At 37.4% G+C, this 19,257-nt stretch overlaps 1 protein-coding gene across 6 annotated transcripts in view; it reads right to left on the bottom strand.

Moving 5' to 3' along the window:
• Positions 1–19,257, bottom strand: part of FRS2 (fibroblast growth factor receptor substrate 2) — a 116,308-nt gene that overhangs the window by 14,446 nt on the left and 82,605 nt on the right. For 2 of the 6 annotated variants that reach the window (XM_045073440.1, XM_045073441.1), the window contains 3 exons: positions 18,734–18,791; positions 12,162–12,260; positions 1,836–1,930 (listed from right to left, as the gene is read on the bottom strand). The gene's annotated coding sequence lies outside the window, so the exon portion shown is untranslated. Of the gene's footprint in view, positions 1–1,835; positions 1,931–12,161; positions 12,261–15,467; positions 15,491–18,733; positions 18,792–19,257 lie in introns of those variants that run through there. The other 4 variants (XM_013056063.2, XM_004752452.3, XM_013056064.2 and 1 more) reach the window with 3 other exon arrangements.

The raw sequence follows: 19,257 nt of genomic DNA, 5'->3' as shown, positions 1-19,257 counted from the left end.
GAAGGAAGAGGCAGTTTTCCAGGGTGGCAGGTGATGGGTGCTGGTTCCACTCCCCGCGAAAGAAACCACAACGCTGGTCTGCAAGTGCAAGTGATGGTGGTTAGCTCAGCCTGAGACAAGTTAAGTGGAGATTCTAGAGAACAACCAAATGGAGATATGCAATAGAGAGTTAAATATATGAGTGTGGATTTGAGGAAAGAGGTAAAATATTGATACACATGTGGTATCTGAAGCCATAAAACAGAACACACTGCCCAAGGACAGTATAAAAAGGGGTGTAGAGTTCAAATTGTAGAGAATTTCAATTCCAATTCTGGGAAATGTGGAAGTACTAGAGGACATGGAGGAAGTAAAGGAGGAAAAAAGAATCAGAATAATACCAATTGAAAAAAGAAAGTGTCACAAAGGAGGGTTCGATTCAAAACCCTCTGGTAGAGGCAGAAACCAAACTGAAATGAACAAATGGAAGATAAGGAGGAAGAAGCCCCCCCAGAGAATGGAAACTGCTCTTTCAAGAACAGGTTCAAAAAGGAAAGGGCAGAGTGCTCTGGTGTAGACAGATGTGGTTTCAAAAGAAAATACGTTGCTTGAGTTATTTGTTTTCAGATGACATAGACTGATGCAGGTTTGTGATCAGTAGATCAAGATAGGTTAAAATTTTTAGGGAGAAAAAAAAAAAAAAGGAAAAAGATGTGCTACATGATGGATCAAGACTGGAGACTGGAGGGGAGACTGGAGAAGAGCTGCAGAAGTCTGCCCCTAGAAGTAGGAATGCCTTGTCCACTGAGGACAGAGGGAAGACAGTAAGGATGGGTGGAGCACAGCGGAGAAGCTCAGTAGGTAATACCTATCATCTTAAATGTCCTTTGTGCAAAAGAAGGCAAGCCTGCAGCATGAGGGACCTGAGGAGGACGGGAAGATTACTCACAGAGGGGCTGCCCGAGAAAGGTAGCAGGATGATTAAGCAGGCTGCCCAGAGAGCTCAGCGGAAACTGGAAAGGAAGATTTGCTGCTTTTACAGTAGTGCTCAGCAGTTCAGAGGGCACACTGAACTGTGACCCGGGGTCAGAGGGTAAGAGGACAAGGAAATTAAAGGACACTGGCAATAATGGGGGTCTGAAGTGATACATCAACCAGGTCTGGTCAGGACAGAAGTAAAGGAAGAGGAGGCCTTGAAGAAATGGGCAAAAAAATGGAGGCAAAAAGGAACAGGAAGTTTCACTAAGGCTGAAGAACAGCCTTAGTAGGAATGAGAGCCTGACACAGATGGAAGACAAAGAGACTTTAATGCGGAGTCTCATGTGCATCTCTGAGTCCTCCTCCTGAACCACAAACTCCGAGGCAAGGGGAAAGGCAAGATACTAGATATTCTGCATTAACAACCACCAGATTCATATTTGGAGACCACATCTGAGTCGTGGAACACCTAATAATATACACTAATACTGTAAACACTTGATGAGAAACCATACGGCCTCACCATCTTGCCCAACCAAATTCCTAACTCAGCAAAATAACTATGCTCTCTCGAGAAAGCAACATGGGAAAGTAACCAAGGGTATATTCAAGGACAAAAGGTAGCTACCATTTGGGAAGATCAACACTGCAGCAACCTGGGTGACTATTTTAAATTGGTAAACACTGCCTTAGTTTAATTAAAGCCATCTGTCCTTATTTGTTGGCGGTAACTGCAAGTCAGGAGGCAACATGACTGCATTCAAGAAAACATAACCAAACCAAACCAAACCAAACCTAAAATCTCTTGTTTAAAAGAATATAATGGGAACTTAAATTTTTTTCTTTTTTTTTTTCCCCAAAGGTAAACCTCAACTTACCTAGATCTGGCCATTAATATTCTTAGCCTCTTCTGCAGCATCAGGAGTTTAATCATACTTCAAAATACCATGTTTTCTTTGTTTGCTGACTTAACCTAGGAACAGAAAAAAGTCAAGAACTTCTTATTTCTTTATAAAACAGTGATTTCCTTATAAGACTTCTGGTAGCACTGTTAGTTCAATTAGTCTATTTCAATAAACCCCAAAGTTTAAAAATCTGATTCATAAAAGATTTCTTTTTAAAATGAAAATGACATGTACAGGTTATCATCCACACAGTCAAGTAAAAATGCTAGAGTCTGGGACGCCTGGGTGGCTCAGTTGGTTGGACGACTGCCTTCGGCTCAGGTCATGATCCTGGAGTCCCGGGATCGAGTCCCGCATCGGACTCCCAGCTCCATGGGGAGTCTGCTTCTCTCTCTGACCTTCTCCTCGCTCATGCTCTCTCTCACTGTCTCTCTCTCAAGTAAATAAATAAAATCTTTAAAAAAAAATGCTAGAGTCTAAGTTCTAGAATGTTTGGGTATCAGAACCTTTAGAAGTGGCTGACTCTGGCTTCTCCACTTTAGCTATGACACTGGACAAACCACTTCTCTCTATACTTTCCTCAGCCATACAAGGAGAGGGCAGACCAAACCACCTCTGAAGTTCCTTTCCAGCTAATTTCACCCAGTGGTAGGCTAATTCTCCACCTCCAGTCACTTTTCTTTTTTCTTTTTTATTTATTTATTTGACAGAGAGAGAGATCACAGTAGGCAGGCAGAGAGAGGGGGAAGCAGTCTCCCCACCAAGCAGAGAGCCCGAAGTGGGCCCGATCCCAGGAGCCCGAGATCATGACCCCAGCTGAAGTCAGAGGCCCAACCCACCGAGCCACCCAGGCGCCCTCCAGTCACTTTCCTTAAACTTCACCGTTACTCCTCCCAAGACTGATTTTAGAATCCACCCACCATACCTAATCTAGAAGAGCCCTCCAGAACCAAATCAGAAGTCAGGCATCAGGATACAGTCAATATGAACAAGCATGCCACGCAGTCACAGGATAATGACACACCTTATAGCAATAAATTATTATCTAGAGTTTCAAGAGATTTCAATAAACTTTTGGGAAATTTCTGGTCAATCTATTCCTTTTTTACAACACAGAAAAAATCAAACTCAAGCATGGGCACTAACATTTACTGAATAACTACACTGTATCAGGCATTAGGGGTTTTGCTAATAGTTTCATTTTAATCTACATATTGACTAAAGTTAACAAATGACTGATATCCAAAACAAACATTTTAAAATCATGAATCCACATGCAAACAACATTTTCAACTCTGGACTCAAACCAATATACAAAATAAACAGATTGGCCAGGTGCTTGCTTGAGCCCCCCCCATAAGCTGCAGCGATACCCTACGTTAGAGGGGGAAGCAACCCAGGGACTCTGCCTCAGAACACCCTGCTTTTCTCCAGAAGCTTAATATATAATATTATCTTATATGATTGTAATTATATGATTATGCTTTGTCTTCAGCTTGTAAAATTATCTTGCTGATTAGCTAAACAAATCAGTTCTCTTATTTGAATACATATTGTTTGTCATCTCTTCTGGGAGATATCAGACAGCCAATTAACTCAGGAAAATCTCTCTTCCTCTTTTTTATTCATTCCATTTATAAGCGTCTCACAACTCCCATCTTGAAGTAAGTCTGATCATAGTAAATATGATTAAAAGAAGGGAGGGTGATCCTCCATAACCATAAATCAAGGAGAAGTCTTAAGTCTTGAAGTGAAACATATTAAAGAATCTATGTACCAACCTACACAGCTCTTGAAAATACTAAAAAGCATCCAACAAAATCTCTGAAAATTTATTCTGTTCCACCTTTAGACTTTTTCTTTTCTTAATATGCTTTTCTTTTTTTTAAGATTTTATTTATTTATTTATTCGTCAGAGAGAGAGAGAGAGAGAGCGAGAGCACACAAGCAGGCAGTCGGAGAGAGAAGCAGGCTCCCTGCTGAGCAAGGAGCCCAATGCGGGACTCGACCCCAGCACCCTGGGATCATGACCTGAGCTGAAGGCAGCAGCTTAACTGACTGAGCCACCCAAGCGTCCCCTTAATACTCTTTGTGTAAAAGACACATAACATAAAATTTACCTCCCTACCTATTTTTAAGTGCACAGCTCAGTCCTATTAAGTATATTCAATAGTGTTGTGTGACCACTATCCAGAACTTCTTCCTCTTACAAAATGAAAACTCTGTACCCATTAAACAGTTCATTTCCCCTTCCAGCTAATCCTGGCAATCACTATTCTACTTTTTCTTTTTATGAGTTTGACTACTCTAGGCACCTCATATAAATGAGATAACAGCATTTATCTTTTTGTGCTTGTCTTACTTCATTCACTAGGCATAATGTCCTTGAAGTTCATCCATGTGGTAACAGATGTTAGAATCTCCTCGTAAGAGGACTTCAAGAGGCACCAGGGTGGCTCAGACCTTAAGCGTCTGCCTTCGGCTCAGGTCATGATTCCAGGGTCCTGGGATCAAGCCCCACATCATAGTCAATTATCATATGGTTTCGCTTACTTGTGGAGCATAAGGAATAACACGGAGGACATTGGGAGATGGAGAGAAGGGATTTGGGGGAAATTGGAGGGGGAGATGAACCATGAGAGACTGTGGACTCTGAGAAACAAACTGAGGGTTTTGGAGGGGTGGGGGGAGGGGGATAGTAGGCCTGGTGGTGGGTAATATGGAGGGCACGTATTACATGCAGCACCGGGTGTGGTGCATATACAATGAGTTCTGGAACACGGAAAAGAAATTAAAGAAAAAAAATTTTTTTAAATTAAAAAAAATAAAATCCTTTAAAAAGGGGGGGATATTGGTTTATAGTTTTCTTATAGTGTTTTTTGTCTGGCGGCATCAGGGTAATGCTGGCCTCACAGAATGCATTAAGGAGTGCTCCCTCTTCTTCAGTTTTTTTTTTTTTTTTTTTAAGTTTGAGAAGAGCTGATACTAATTCTTTAAATGTTTGGTGGAATTCACCAATGAAACCAGTCCTTTTCTAGTCAGGATATTTTAAATTACTGATTCAATCTCCTTACTACTTACAGGTCTATTCAGATTTTCTATTTTTTGTGTGATTCAGTCATGGTAGGTTTTGCTTCTAAGAATTTGTCCACTTCCTCAATGTTATCTAATATGTTAGTAAAAACTGTTCATAGCACTCTCTTATAATCCTTTTTATTTTCGTAGAATATGTAATGATAAGAAATGAAAGTGGGGAGAGGTTTTCATTTCTTATTTTAGTAATTCAAGTCTTCTTTTTTTAAATTAGTCTATCTAGCTAAACATTTGCCAACTTTGTTGATCTTTTTAAAGAATCAGCTTTTTTATTTCTATTTTCTATATCATCTATCTCTGCTCCAGACTTTATTATTTCCTTCCTTCTGCTAGTTTTAGTTTTAATTTGTCTTCCTTTTCTAGTTCTTAAGTTATAAAGTTAGCTTGTTAACTTGAGGTCTTTCTTATTTTTTTAATGTATTAAGCATTTATAGTTGTAAATTTCTCCAAGTACTACTTTCTCTGGGTCCCATTAGTTTTGGCATATTGTGTTTTACTTTCATTTATCTCTAATTTTTTAAACTTTTATCTATTTATTTGAGAGACAAAGAGTAAGAAAGAAAGCACCAGAGGGGTACATGGGTGGCTCAGTGGGCTAAGCCTCTGCCTTTGGCTCAGGTCATGATCTCAGGGTCCTGGGATCGAGCCCCGCATCGGGCTCTCTGCTCATCAGGGAGCCCGCTTCCTACCCACACCCTGCCTGCCTCTCTGCCTACTTGTGATCTCTGTCCGTCAAATAAATAAATAAAATCTTAATAATAATAAAAAAAGATAAAATCTTTAAAAAGCAGGGGGGAGGATCAGAAGGAGAAGCAGACTCCCCATGGATCAGAGAGCCTGATGTGGGACTCAGTCCTGGAACTCTAGGATCATGACCTGAGCCAAAGGCAGACACTTAACCAACTGAGCCACCCAGGCACCCCTGTTGTTGATTTCTAACTTCATCCTTTGTGGTTAGAGAAGATACTTTGCATGATCTCTATTAGTTTCATGTATTTAAAAAATAAAAATAAAAAATAAAATAAAATCTATTAAGACCTACTTTGTGGCCTAACATATCATCTATCCTGGAAAATGGCCCATGCGCACTTGAGAAAAACGTGGATGCTATTATTGGTGGGTACAGTGTTTTGTATGTGTGTTAGCTCTAGTTAGTTATGCCCTCTATTTACTTAACTTATATTCTATCTATTATTATGAGTAGGGTACTGAAGCCTCCAACTACTACTGTGAAACTCTATTTCTGCCTTCAGTTCTGTCAGTTTTTACTTTGTGTATTTTGATGGTCTTTCATTAGGTACGTAAGTGTTTATGACTCTTATACCTTCTTGCTCTGTTGAATATTTTATTAATATAGAATATCTTCTTTGTCTCTTATAACCTTTTAATTTTATTATTTTTTAAAAATTTTATTATGTGACACAGACAGAGCACATGTAGGGGGAGCAGGCAGAGGAAGAAGCAGGCTCCCTGCTGAGCAGGGAGCCCGACATGGGGCTCAACCCCAGGATCTTAGGATCACGACCTGAGCCAAAGGGAGATGCTCAACTGACTGAGCCACTCATCTGTCTCACCTATAACCTTTTTAAATCTGAAGTTTACTTCATCTTATATTAGTATAGCCACTCATATCCTCTTTTGGTTATTATTTGCATGTAATATATTCTTCCACCATTTTACTTTCAATCTATTTGTCTTTGGATCTCAAGTGAGTCTTATGTAGATAGCATATCATAAGATCATGTGTTTTTATCCATTCTGCCAATCTGTGTTTTAACTGGAGAGCTTAGTGCATTTGCAATTAATTACCGATAAGGAGTGACTTCTGTCATTTTGCTCTTTGTTTACTATATGCCTTAAGCTTTTTGTCCCTCATTTCCTATACTACTACTGTCTTTTGTGTTTACCTGGTTGTTTTACAGTGAAATGTTTAAGTTCCCTTCTGGTTTTCTTTTTTGTGTATACTCTATAGCTCTTTTCTTTGCAGTTACCATGGGGATTAGATTTCACATCCTAAAGTTATAGCAGTCCAATGTGAATTTATCCCAGCTTAACATCAATAACCTCTGCTCCTTTACAGCTCCATCTTCACTCCTTTCAGTTACTGATGACCCAAACCTACTTTATATACTGTGCGTCCCAAAAGATAAGCTAATCATTCTTCTAAATGTGTTAAGTCTCTCTCTCTTTTTTTAAGATTTTATTTATTTGAGAGAAGAAAGAGAGAAAAAGAGAACACGGTGGTGGGGAGGGGGGCAGCAGGCAGAGGGAGAGGGAGAAGCAGACTTCCAGCTGAGCAGGGAGCTCAATGTGGGACTTGATCCCAGGACCCTGGGATCATGACCTGAACCAAAGACAGACACTTAACTGAATCATGTAGGCACCACTGTATTAGTCTCTTATATAGAAAACAGAAGAATTATAAGCCAAAATTATAATACTAGCTTTTTTCCCCTTTAAAATGTATTAATTTCCTAAACATATAGAAAACAAAAAGTGCAGTTACAAATCTTTGTTACAATAGCACTAGCTTTTCTAACTCCCCTGTATTTATCTTTAGTGAGTTCTTCATTTTTCCATATGGTTCAAGTTACTGCCTATTCTCCTTTTGTTTCATCTTGCAGGACTCCCTTGCACATCTTCTTACAGGGCAGGTCTAGTGGTAATGAACTTCCTCAGCTTTTGCTTATCTGGGAATGTCTTAATTACCCCAACACTTCTGAAGGACAGTTTTGCCAGATACAGAATTCTTGGTTGACAGTTGTTTTTTGTTTGTCTGTTTGTTTGTTTGTTTGTTTGTTTAAAGCACTATGAATATATAAGCCCACTGCCACCTGTCCTCCCAAGTTTCTGATGATCAATTCACTAATAATCTTATTGACGATCTCTTGTAGGTGATGATTTGCTTCTCTCCTGCTGTTTTCAAGATTCCTAGTCTTTGGGGTGCACCAGGGTGGCTCAGTCAGTTAAGCGTTTGCCTTCAGCTTGGGTCATGATCTCAGGGTCCTGGGATCAAGCACCATGTTGGGCTCCCCACTCAGCAGGGAGCCTCCTTCTCCCTCTCACTCTGCCCCTACGCCCGAATCATGCTCTGTCCCTCTCTCTCTCTCTCTCTCAAATAAATAAAATCTTAAAAAGAAAAGACTCCTTGTCTTTGGCTTTAGGAAGTTTACTGTTATGCATCTTGGTGTGTGTTTCTTTGATTTAATCTTATTTAGAGTGCAAAGAGCTCCTTGGATATTTATATTTGTGTCTTTCATAATATTTGGGAAGTTTTCAGCCCTTATTTCTTTAAATATTCTCTCCTCCTGTTTCTCTCATCTCTTTCTAGCATTTCCATAATATGTATGTTGCTCCACTTGACTGTGTACCACAGCTCTCTCAGGCTCTCTTCATTTTTCTTCAATCCGTTTTCTTTCCATTCTTCAGACTTGACGATTTCCATTGGCCCATCTTCATGTCTGCTGACTCTGTTCGGCCTACTCATACATGCCTTTGAATCTACTGAATTTTTCATTTTAGTTATTACACTTTTCAGCTCCAGAACTTCTATTTGATTTCTTTTTGTTTTCTCTTTATTGGTATTTTTGTTTTCCACATTTTCCTTTAATTCTCTGAGCATCTTTAAGACCACTGGTTTTCATCTTTCTGTAATATTACTATCATCATGACTTTTTCCGAGGCAATTTCTGCTATTTTATTTTTTTCCTTTAAATGGCCCATTCTTTCTTATTTCTTTGTATGCCTTGTGATTTTCTTGCTGAAAACTGGAACATTTTAACCTAAAAATAGGTAGTTCTGGAAACCAGATTCTCTACTTCTCCTCCGTGTTGCTGTTTCTTGTGATTGTTCTTATTATTTATTTATTTTTAATTTGTTGTAGGCTGGCTCTGTGCCAAGAGTCAATCTGACATGTGCACTTAAGGTCCTGTCTTCTCAGATCTTTTCTGGGCCTTTTTCTGGACATGTGAGGTCACCTTCAAATTTTCCCTATACATGCAGTTGTTTTTGAATATTGTAGTCTTTAATGTCTGTTTCCCAAAGGGAAAAAAGAGAAAAATGAATGGGGCAAAAGAAGGTGTTAGTCCTTAAAATCCTAGAAGTCACTTTAGCTGGAGGGGAGGGGCTTGCAACAATGGGGGTTGCAACAACAAAGTTGGTTGCCCACTTTTTTTTTTTAAATTAACATATAATGTATTTGCTCCAGGGGTATAGGTCTATGAATCATCAGGCTTACACATTTCACAGCACTCACCATAGCAATACTCTCCTCACTGTCCATAACCCAGACACCCTATCCCTATCTCCCAACCTACCAGCAACCCTTAGTTTATTTCTCGAGATTAAAAGTCCCTTATGGTTTATCTCCCTCCCAATCACATCTTGTTTCATTTTTTTCTTCCCTACTCCCTACCAATTTGCCTCTCAAATTCCTCATATCAGAGAGATCATTTGATAATTGTCTTTCTCTGACTGACTTATTTTGCTGTATACACATACATAATGGAATACTATGCAGGTAAAGAAGATGTGGTCCATCATGTTTTGATGGACATCTAGGTTCTTTCCATAGTTTGGCTATTGTGGACATTGCTGCTAAAAACATTCAGGTTCACGTGCCCCTTTGGATCACTACATCTGTACCTTTAGGGTAAATACCCAGTAGTGTGATTGCTGGATGGTAGGGTAGCTCTAATTTCAACTTTTTGAGGAACTTCCATACTGTTCTCCAGGTAGTTGCCCACTTCTTTTGTATGTACTTCTGTAATCAGAAGCAGCAATCAGTGACCCAAGTATAGATCTCTGACATTTGGAAAAGATGATCTTTTTTGCCTATCTTGGCTCTCACAAGCTGTGTGTAAGCTGCACTGGGCTGGGAGGAAAAGATGGGTAGCTGTGCTGAGAGCTGAAGCTGACTGAAATTAATCGCAATTTATAGCCAAGCCTGCTGGTACATGCAAGTCTCCAATAACTTCAATAACTTGGAAGTACCAAAACAGCTATAAAAGATTCTGCCAGTGCAACTGTTGCCTAGGTAGGGAGATAGATTACTAATGCTTCCTATTCCACCATACTTTTTGAGTATCAATATATATTCACTTTTACCATTTTATTTCCTCGATTATCAGCAATGCCAAGTATTGTGAAGTTTTTACTTGCTTTTACTGTTTATCAATGTAAATATTCAGCATGTCAGTCTTGTGTCAGGGATTAAAAGACTTTATGGGATTTTTTTTTTTTTAAGATTTTATTTATTTGATAGAAGACACAGCGAGAGACAGAACACAAGCAGAGGGAGTGGGAGACAGAGAAGCAGGCTTCCCACTGAACAGGGAGCCAGATGTGGGGCGCAATCCTAGGACCCTGGGATCATGATCTGAGTGGAAGGCAGAAGCTTAACAAGCCACCCAGGCGCCCCTATGGGCTTCTTTCTATACAAAAACACATTCTAAGTTCCTAATAACTGCTATACCACAGCACTCCTGGAATGAACATAACCTAAATAGGTGTCCTGCATTTGACTCTGAAACATGATTGCTTTAGAAACTATCCATGACTTGTTAACTGTCTTTGATTTCTTCTCACTAGCAAAAGACTTAGAACCAAAAGGTGATTTGGAGGTAGTGAGAAGAAGGAGGTAGCTATAGACACTATATGGAGCTATAATCTTGTTGTAACATGTAAGTTACTTTGTAAAATAGGTATATCAGATCAACTATGACTCCATACTCAAGAAGAATACAATGATTTTGTCAGGAAAATTATCAAGAAGCTAAAAATTATACTAAATATTATCTATAACACCTTATTTTTCTATAGTAAACTGATTTTAAAGTCTTCATTGTACACTAGACATAGATTCACTTGGATTATCTCAATCTATACAACCACTCTATGAAGTAGGTACTATCATTATTTCTATGTTCCAAATGAAGAAACCAAGACTTGAAGAAGTTAGGTAGCTTTTCCAAGGTCAATAGCTAATAAGAAGAGCCAAATTAAATCCAAATCTGACTCTAAAACCTAAGCTCTTATTAATTACTATTTATAAAAAGCTTAAACCAGTGCCTAGTATACAGTAAGCAATTAGTAAATGCTAGCCACTGAAATAATAACAATAATTTATTTTAAAACGATGTTTTAGATGGCAGTCAGTCAACCATTCTGTGCCTAAATTTCCTCATCTTATTATAAGATTAGAATACCTATTTCACAGAGTTATTGTGAAAAACCAAACAAATTCTAGCTATCAAAACACTAAGAAAAATATATAGTGTTTAAAAAGACAAGGAATTATTATATTACTGCTACAGGTAAAATCCTGTCTCTTGTATTGCAAAGGAGCCTTTTCCACTATAAGCATAGAAGCCTAAAACTTAAGCACTATCCTCATAACAAGAATTATATTAATAAATTTAGTAAAGCTGTCTTAAATTATTCCAATATGATTCTTACAGAATGACAAGCAAAGAGAACACTGAACTCTATTCATGAGTGTGATTATAAATTTGGTGCTTAGGAAGGTATATTTGCTCTTGCAGTTCACTAGCACTGAGGGTGAATTTGGCTTATACTACAGTAGTTCTGTTCAAATGCAGCCAGGACAGAATATCTATAGTTAGAAGCATAGCAATATAACTCTAAAATTGGGGCACAGCTAACTGCCACATTTAATTACATTAAAACAATCAAGAGAATGACATTCAAAAAACTTGTTCTTTATGTCAATGGTCTGCCTAGTTATTGGGACATATAGGTTTCCTGATTATTCTTAAAACTGCTAAGGACTTTTTATTCTTTATATTACTCTGACGAAGAGCTAAGAAACAAACAAAAACAAGCTAAGTGGAGAGATTTCTCAGTATATTTCCGCTAGTCACCAAAACCAGAGCCATTCTATGAAAAGTAAGGACACCTGCAACATAAGTTTCCTTGTTAGCTGAAAACTGAAGTACCATAATCTCACACACACACACACACACACACACACACAAGTACCCAACTATTTTTTAAGCATCTATCCATGAATATGGTTGTATCTGCATATTCTTAAGTCCATACACGGAGATTTTTCTCCCTTTAGGTTTTTTATTTTACTAGGGTTGGTTATTTACTAGTAGTTGGTGAACTAGTTTGCAATCCATGGCCATCTAACCACACCACCCTCCTTCTTAAATTCTTCAAAAAATCAATTACATTACTTACACACTTCATTCAATATCTGGTACTTTGTTTTCTGGAAACTCTTTAATCTAAATTCCTGGTACTGTAATTTAAACCAGATTCCTCTCATTTCTGTTTTCTCTGTAAGAGATAAGTAAAACCAGCATGATCAAGGAAAATTAAGCACATACCTATGTATATTTAAACTGTTAACAATTCATTTTCCTGTGGATAAATCTAAAATATTAACAAAGTAACATTTTCTTATTTCAGATATAGTTGTTTGACTGAAGCTTGCAAAAAATTACTTAGTAGGTAACAATAATTTATAAACAATTATCAATATTAAGGAGAGAATAAAAAATAAAAAATTGAGTTCATTCATTTTTTCCATCTTCATACTGAAACATTCAACAAATTATTTTCTGAGCACCAATTCTCTTTGCCAGACACCGAGTTAAATGCTAGAAATAAGATACAGACATACTCCCTGATTTCAAGGAGCTTATTATTTGGTGAAAGAGGCAGACAAGAAAATGAAAACGTGATTGAGTTACAAACCCATACACAAGTGCCATCAAAACTGCTCACAGCAGAAGCAAAGACAATTGACAGGAGGCCTCCTGAGAAAGGTAACCTCTAAGTCGAGTCCTAAAAGACTGAAGGGAGTTTGCTAAGGCTAGGGCAATCCAGATCAAGAAGAGTGCAGGCAAAAGCATGGAAGCATAAAAGGACATGGCCTGCTCGAGACGCAGCAAATAATTCTTTACAGCTGAGATGTAGGGTATGCATGGGAAAATATTAAGAGATATGTAGAAAGGCAGGCTCATGCCATTTCATGAAGGGTCAGTTTGCACTTCCATAGTTCACGTTCTCACTTATAATCGTAAAGATGCCACTAATATCTTACCAAAATACTGTCCTATAAGCAGAAAATCTAGAGTCCGTACAAGGAGAATTTCTAATTCCAAAGAATACAATATTGATGTTTTACTGTCTATGACACCCAAAGTCTAACCTATCAATCACAGTATCCATCTATAAACATAAGCATTCTCCCAACAGCACCTAGACTTGCTATAGATACTCCTTTGAGACCTAAAAAGTTACCCACTTTAATCTCATATTTCACATTGAATTGGAAAAAGTCCTTTTCTTTTTTTTTTTTAAATAATTTTCCTTTTTAAAAAAAATTATTTATTTATTTGACAGAGATCACAAGTAGGCAGAGAGGCAGGTAGAGAGAGTGGGGGAAGCAGGCTCCTTGCTAAGCAGAGAGCCCGATGCGGGGCTCGATCCCAGGACCCTGAGCCGGAGCATGAGGACCTGAGCCGAAGGCAGAGGCTTAACCCACTGAGCCACCCAGGTGGCCTGGAAAAAGTCATTTTGAATCATACACTTTAACTTTTAAGAATGAAATGAAAGAATTTATAGCTATACCTTAACCATTTATCTACCTATCAACAATTTTAAGTGTGTACTTAGCAAATACTCAGAAAATGATACTAAAATGGCTTGATAAAAATAAAACAAGAGAAATTAAAATGGAATATTATATAAAAGACCATTTGCCTTTAATTATACTGGTCATTATTCAATCCTGGAGTATAACCTTGGAATATACTTATACCCAGAAACACCGGTGATGAAAATTATACAATGGGGGCGCCTGGGTGGCTCAGTTAATTGTCTGCCTTCAGCTCAGGTCATGATCCCAGGGTCCTGGAATTAAGCTCTACATCGGACTCCCTGCTCAGCAGGAAGCCTGCTTCTCCCCCTCCCACTCCCCCTGCTGTGTTTCCTCTCTCCCTGTGTTGCTCTCTTTCAAATGAATGAATAAAATCTTAAAAAAAAAAAAAAAGAAATTTATACAATGAAGTCTGTCCATAATCTCTGACCTAAGATAGAAAAACACAACTACAGATGTACAAACCCAGCAGATGAGTCACTCTGCCTTAGCTAACTCAACAACGTAATCAGTACCAATGGCAACAATCCGAGCACCTTCAATCGTAGGAAAAAGTATCATTAACCTTGGGAACTCTCACAGAAACTCTCAGTTTAGTACTTTACGCTGTCACATAAAAATATGTACAAGGAAATCAAATACCATCCTCCAGTAACATCAAAGTGATAACATTCTATGTAACAGGTCACAGAGCTCTCTCCACTAAAAATCCACTAGAGAAAAACGACATGTAATTTTAAGATAGCAATAAGAAAGTATAAGGCATTCTCCAGAAAATATTTATCACTAACTCTGAAAATTGGAATAAATATATGTCATCTTACAGATATAGTGCATTCAATTTTCTCTAAGTACTGTGTATCAGAATTCCATGTTCATATTCTTCAACTCAGTCATTTCCACATATTAATTCATACAACTGTGTCAAATTAACAAATGATTACTTACCCTCATATTAAACCTCTAGTTTATACATAATAAACCTCTAGTTTATACATTAAACCTCTAGATGTTTATACATCTATTCCTAATAGAGAGTAATCCACTATCCCAGACTGAACTCTACCATAATAAATATCCAACCTATGAGGTTTCATTGAACAGAGCAACAGTAAGAGGTAAAACCCAAGTATGAATTTTACAGTATTTTGCTTATTAGTAGTATACACCAAATAGTTCTTTAAAAGCATCTGGCTTAATTCTGTAAACAACAAAACACTAAAGGCAAGCCACTCTAACTTCAAACTTCATATTACATATGAAACTTATTCAGTATCAATCAAGCTGTAAACATCTACAAAATAATACAAGCCATGCAAGGAAATCTCTAGGTATCTTCACTTTGTCTTTTATATGCTTAACCTAGAACTAAATAAACATTAATGAAGGATATCAGAAAAGGAAATAAAGTGGTAATTTTCAAAACTGAATATTTAAATGTATAGGTAGAATATATCATAAATCGGTATTTCCAAACACAGGTGGGTACCATGCTAGTACTAGACTCACATTAAAAAGCTAAACATTGATTTGTGTATATAAAATGTACACAATCTGCCTAGGTCAGGCAAATGCCAAGCAACTCTAAATAACCCTGAAAACGAACTGCTTCATGAATAGCTCATCAGTTTCTGCATTTAATTCAACCTAAGATGCTCTTAAACATGTTCTCAAAGGAAAATAAGCCTGATTATTTTCTTATTTTAGGGTAATGCATTCAAAATTATTGTTATAATCTAACATTAAAATCACCTGATTCAAGTACGCCACTTAAAAAAAATGGCTGGTGTGTGTGTGTTTTCTAGCACTCTTCAACTTCACAAGATGCCACCCAACACACAAAGCTAACTAGAAATATTTACAATAATATTTACACCTACCCATTTGATGAGCTTCTATGGGGTCATTAATAAGCATTGTTTAAAGAACACCTAATGACGAAAAAAAAATGTTCATGGTATAAAGTTAAGGAGGAAAAAAGGAAAAAACAAAACAAAACAAAAACCTGTTCTTTTAAAATGCAATATGGTACCCTGGATTGGATTCTGGAACAGAAAAAGGACATGAGTGGATAAAGTAGGATAGTCCAAATAAAGTCTGTAGTTCATAGCATTGTGCCAGTGTTAATTTCTTAGTTACATAAGATTAACATTAGGGAAGGCCAGGTAAAGGGCATGTGGGAATTTCTGAACTATCTTTCCAACTTTTCTGTGATTCTAAAATTGTACTGGGGGGAAAAAAAAAGCTCATGTTAAAAATTACTCTCTGTGCCCAGTAGCAAATATAAGAGGCTTCTCATTTTAAAAAATAACATTCACACTTATTTTTCTCTCTCCCACCCCTACACACAACACCTAAACCCAGAAAAAAAAGACTAGACCAGAATACACTAAAATATTAACATTTGTTCACTGGTGGCAGGATGAAAAGCAAATTTTTCTCTTTATATTTTCTACAGTGAATTGCTTTTATAATCAACAACTATTAACTAAAGAATATACAAATCAATACTTCATTAAAAACTTCTTTTGAAAGAAAAGCTATAAATGTCAAAGCAGAGCCCAAAGGCAGACTGCATACAAAACAGGTTAGGGCAGAGTGTGAAGAATGCAGTGGCCAAGGGAAACTGCCAGGAGTATTTAAGTAGGCATAACCTAATTAGTAAATGCTGGAAAACTGCCAACACACAGAACTTAACATCCACTCTGAGGCTAAAGGTGTTCACAGCCAGCAGAGTTATGCTCAGAATTCACACGTCTTAGAGGAATGTCCTGAAAGGCTCTGTAATACTAAGAATTTGTGGAGATTTATGGCTTGAGTTTATTTCAAACATAAATAATGCAGTTGGGGGTGACTGGCCAGCTCAGTTGGTGGAAGATGTGACTCTTGATCTAAGGGTTGTGAGTTCCAGCCCCACACTGGGTACAGAGATCAGTTAAACAAATAAAACCTTTAAAAAAATTAATAATAACAATACAGTTGGACATCTGGTATACAATTGGCCACTGAGGGCTTCCAGAAACATTCTTCATTACTATGATGTGCTCTTTAAGTATTCTCCTCTATCTTTGACTTCTCCAGCACCTTCCTACAACCTATGCCCAACCCTTACTTAGCTCTAAGGCCTAAAAATGTTACTCCAGAAAGATCAGGATCTAGAGACCACTGGGGTTACATAAACAAATCCTATTTCAGACATCTGAAAGGTATCACGAAAGTTATTATTCTGATACCCTCAGGGCAAAATATGTTCTAGAAGTCCATTAAACAATAAGAGGGGAAACTAAATCAATAACAAATGTTTCCCACTCTAAAATGACAAAATCAAATACATTTTGTCCCTTAAAGGAGGAAGTGCCAGTGGAATCAAACAGACTGCATTTTGATAGAATTTCTTCCAAGCTGTAATGAGGCTGATTAACCTGTATCAGGCTATCTGTCCCTACTAAACTAGCACTGTATGGCCAGTTCCAGGTTTGTGTCATTTTTTTAAAAAGTTTTTTAATTCTTTGTTTATAGTCACCCTCATTCTCAGTTGGTAGTAAAGCAGGTCCTAGAACAGTCAAGTAAACATGTATGTGCATTTTTTTTTACCTTCTAAGTCCTTGAGGACTCTAATCGGATAACTAAGCCTATTAAGAATAGGTGCAAAATATAGCCCTGCACTCAGAGACAAAAGAACATTTTATGTTAAAATGCATGGTATTTACTTCAAGGGCTTTATTACAACAATTTTAACTGTTAGAAGCCTTTTTTGCTTACTTTCTAGTCCTAGCTATGTTTAAGAAAATAGAGGCGACCAGAAAAGATCCTTAGGTATGGAGGCCACAGTAACAATTATTTATTATTGTTAGTATTTTGTTATTATTGTCAATACCAATGGAGATACACACTGTTTTTCATCAAAGCTAAGACACAACTGAGTTTAAGGCTGATATTTTATACACCACTAAGAAAAGAAGTTGCCAACTGAACTATGACATGACACTGATTTTAAGATACACCTAAATTTCTACTAATAAAATTGGAAAAAGTCTTAGAATCAATGAAGTACAGCATACAGTCAATAAAAACATTCAACTCATTACAAATGACACTAAGGGACCTGTTTTAAAAATCCTTTCCTTGCTCCTTCCCAGATGCTAGAAGATAGTTATAATGAAGTGACAGGATTTCAGTGTCCAAAACCAATGTTCTTTTGAGCCCTGGTAGATACTTGTCTCAAGAACAATCTTTCAGGACGGACAGTTGGGAACTATTTCCTTCATTCTTCAAATAGACAAATGAAGTGAAAAAATTAACCAAAATTTTACTAAAAGCCAAATTTAGAATTTTTAGTTTCTCCATCTACCACTTTAATTAACAAAGACAATATGCACTCTTTACCTAAAGGTTTCATGGTTTGTTTTACATCAGTTTTTACCTTGATCTTAAACTCAGGATATCAATCACACAAGGTCAAGGTAATCCTGAAGAGCTATCTTCAAAAGTACAGCTCAGATCACTGGGGTTATTCCCTTTGAGCACAATTTACGATAAAATATAATTTTAAAGCAATGGTGAAATCTTTCCTTTTTAAGGGCAAGTGCGGAGAAACAAATATCTACAGAAAACAGAATTTCTAAGACGTTTTACTCTGTCTCACTTTCCCAATATTTTTTCACCAGCACTGGCTGAAAGCTATCACTTTAACTCCTTTTAAAAAAAGAAATCTGTGAACTTAATTAATTCAACAGTTAGCTACAAAGAATATTAGTCTCATATAATTAGGTACATGTAACATTCTTGTCAAAGCCTCTACATGCCAACTGCAAATGTGAATTCTCAAACTAGAACCCTGCTAAATAAGGCAGAATGCAGTGAAGGCAAGATCTTAATTATCGCATAATTGATAAATGGTCTACAACAGCTCTGCTGTCTTAACATATTTTAATATACCATATCAAAATCTAAAATAAAAGGCTTTGCTTTAAGCATGCTAAATTCCTCCAGCAGAAGACAGTATCAATCTCTGATAATGCCAGCAAGGCAGGATGACAGAATGAAAATACCATGGGCTTTAGGGCAACAGAAATCTGAACTCTTACTCAACCTTTCTGAATTTATGTTTCCTCATAGGCAAGTTAAAAACACCACCACTACCTACCTCATATGGTTGTTACAGGTCTGGAGGAGGTGGCAGTAATAACAGTTGGGGGCAGGGTCTGAATTAGGGTAGTGAACAATGAAAATGGAGAAAGATGGATTAGAGCATTACATGAGCATTAATAACATTTGATGACTGATTAACCTGGGAAGGAAAGCAAGACTCAAGGAATGTACACATTCACTGACCTGGGCTGGGGAACACAGGGAGAACACAAGGTTTAGAGAAACAGGTAAGCTCAGTTTTGAACACATTGTGATGCCTATGGATATCCAAGTGGGAAAGAGATCCGAGCTAGAGAGAGAAATCTACATCATCAACTTATGGATGCAAGGCATGAGACAAGATGAGACTACCCAGTGAAAAGAAAAGTAAGACCTACAGAAACTCAGAAATACCAGTATTTAAGGGGACTGCAGAGGAAGGGAAGTCCACAAAAGAGACTAGACAGGCACTGTACAAGAACCCAAAAGAAAATCTCGAAGAGGGTGCTATCACAAAAGCCTAGGAAATACAATGATTCA

Source organism: Mustela putorius, unplaced genomic scaffold (genome assembly GCF_011764305.1).
Source record: "Mustela putorius furo isolate JIRA1106 unplaced genomic scaffold, ASM1176430v1.1 tig00537227_pilon_pilon_pilon, whole genome shotgun sequence".
Lineage (NCBI taxonomy): Eukaryota > Metazoa > Chordata > Mammalia > Carnivora > Mustelidae > Mustela > Mustela putorius.
Note: the sequence above shows the minus strand (reverse complement) of the source record. Positions and strands in the feature narration are given on the sequence as shown.